This window comes from Euphorbia lathyris, chromosome 9 (genome assembly GCF_963576675.1).
Source record: "Euphorbia lathyris chromosome 9, ddEupLath1.1, whole genome shotgun sequence".
Taxonomy (NCBI): domain Eukaryota; kingdom Viridiplantae; phylum Streptophyta; class Magnoliopsida; order Malpighiales; family Euphorbiaceae; genus Euphorbia; species Euphorbia lathyris.
Window position 1 is genome coordinate 60,168,075 of NC_088918.1, and position 2,383 is coordinate 60,170,457.

The 2,383-nt window shown below is 37.3% G+C and overlaps 1 long non-coding RNA gene across 1 annotated transcript; it reads right to left on the reverse strand.

Annotated features, from left to right (window-relative positions):
- Positions 1 to 267: 267 nt before the first annotated feature.
- On the reverse strand, positions 268 to 2,063 carry LOC136205100 (uncharacterized). Its single transcript, XR_010675822.1, has 2 exons — positions 1,490 to 2,063; positions 268 to 666 (listed from the first exon to the last, which is right to left on the reverse strand). It is a non-coding gene; the product is annotated as an uncharacterized lncRNA (long non-coding RNA).
- Between the last annotated feature and the right edge of the window lie 320 nt (positions 2,064 to 2,383).

A 2,383-nucleotide genomic window follows, 5' to 3' on the forward strand; every position in this document is an offset into this window, starting at 1 on the left:
ATAATGTGATGTGTTCTAAATATGAGTCTTGAAATTGTTATATTTTGAATTTATTGATTAAATTCAACTTGTATCTAATTGGTTAGAATGATTTTCCATGAAATTATATTGGAAATCCCTATAATCTAAGTACAAAGCTATGACAAAATCAATTTTTAAAGTTATCCATAATTACTTTTAAAATGATTTTGGTTTATCAATTATATTTAGGATATAATTTCCAAAATTATCTTACATCAAATGAATTAATAAACTGAAAAAATAATGGAATAAAAATAAAATAGAGTACATTATCAAAAAAATAAGATAAAATGTTATTATTAAGAAAAATAAATTTTACATTTTAAAATTAATTAATTTCAATGTTTTACGGACACAGCCATCCAAAGTACAGCCAAGCCAACCTACAATCCAAAATTCAAAGGCAGAGAATGACAAATTTCAACATCTTGAAAAACAGCTACCCCATCTTGGGACACAGCCACTGCATGCTGAAGTCTGAAATTAGCAAGAGACTCATGTGACTACTTGGCTTGAATCCAAGAGGAGAAGAAGAAGCCAAGGTTGGGCAGCCTGCACCTTGAAACCAGCCACTGCACTGCAGAAGATTAGACAATACATCACAACAGGACAACCTTTGGCATCTATAAATGGATGAGGCTGGACCTGTAAAAGGGAGAGGGAAAAAAACGAACATTAGAGCAACAAAAAAGAGGCAAAAAAAGAGAAAAAGCAGGAAAAAAAGGAGAGATTAGCAACAACATTAGAACAAAAAACAAGAAAGAGTAGAGAGAAAAAACTCTGTACTGTAAGAGGGGGAAAAATATCTGTAATCTCAATGTAAAGGGAGAGCAAAATCAATGTAAACAGGTTGAGCGAAAGAGAGGAGTTCCTCAATCTCTTCTTTACTGCGTACAGTAATTAAGTGAAAGAGGAAGCTAATTGTAAACAAAGAAGTAGCATGTAAACAAAGAAGTTCAAGGAATCAAAGAGGTTAACACCATTCTCAGAGTTTCATTTACATTAATATCTACTGCTTACTTCACTGCTTCCTCACTTTTCCTTATTATTACTTTTTTATCGCACGAAATGGTCAAACAAGAACATGAACTCGGTTTCATTCCCGAACGAAACCGAGCGAGGATCAAAAACACCCTCCAGAGCCGGTAATGGCTCTGGTTGCATTTCCAAAACTCGTTTGAGGGTCTCAAAAGACCCTCCCACACAAAAACCAAGTTGCAGACCCATAGGAAACAGAGACTAGAACAGGGTGAGAAATCACAAAACTACATAAACATCACAATAACCATCCCAAATCCAAACTCAGGCTAATATAACAGAAATAATCCCAGAAAATACACATCTCCATCCCAGCAAACAAAACAAACATTTCAAACCAAATCATACGGGACAAAAATTGCAATAGGAACCAAAGATAAGCCGAGATCAGTGAAAGGGAGAGAGAGAGGGTGACAAACTATAATTTTACCTTGCAGGTCGAGTTAGGAGTGGACCGGATCTCCTCAGGCTACTAAATTTCATCATCGGAGGCGGAAATCGCCGCCGCTGTCGCCGGAATCAGTCCAACAGAGCCTCCTAAAGGCCCGTAAGGAACAGAAGCCATAACTGCCGATGAGATCGTGACGACAGGAACAAACGGAGGTTCACCTAGCAAGACGCAACCGCCAGCGAGGCGAGATGAAGCCAGGCAACTCGAACAGCAGCAGACGACACATCATCGGGCTCATGCGGTGATGACTCGAACGAGCGGCGGCGGAGCTCAGACGAGGAAGGGATGAGCGGCGAACGAAGCAGGCGCGACTGATTAGCCGGATTTGGAAGAGACGGCGGCCGGTCGGATGATTGCTGCTCTTTTTTCTGTAGCGGGAGTAAATTCGAGAGAGAAGGGAAAAGGGAAAGAAAATGGAGGCTGTGTGAGTGGGCAACCCTAATCCTGAAATATGATATTCTTATATCTCTTTTTTTATTTTTTATCATTTCAAATTGAACCCATGTTATTCAATCCGATGCACACTTACCCCAATCTTTAAAATTGAATTCAATTATGCCTCTCCCTGTCACAATTGCCATCCTTTTTACTTATTTAAGTTTTAATTAAACCCAATTCCCTACCCCATTAATCCAAATTATTTAAGTTCTAATTAAACCCAATTCTCTACCCCATTAATCCAAAGGCCCATTTCCTTTCATTTTCTTATTTCATATGGTAAATTTAATTAGCTGATTATTGTTAACTCAAATGAATTAGATTTTAGTTTAATGTTAGATTAGTTAGTTTTTAATTAAAATTGTGATTTTCTTTTATTTATTGAGCTTTAATCGGTGGATAGCGGTTATAAAATGACCATATTATTCGGATTAT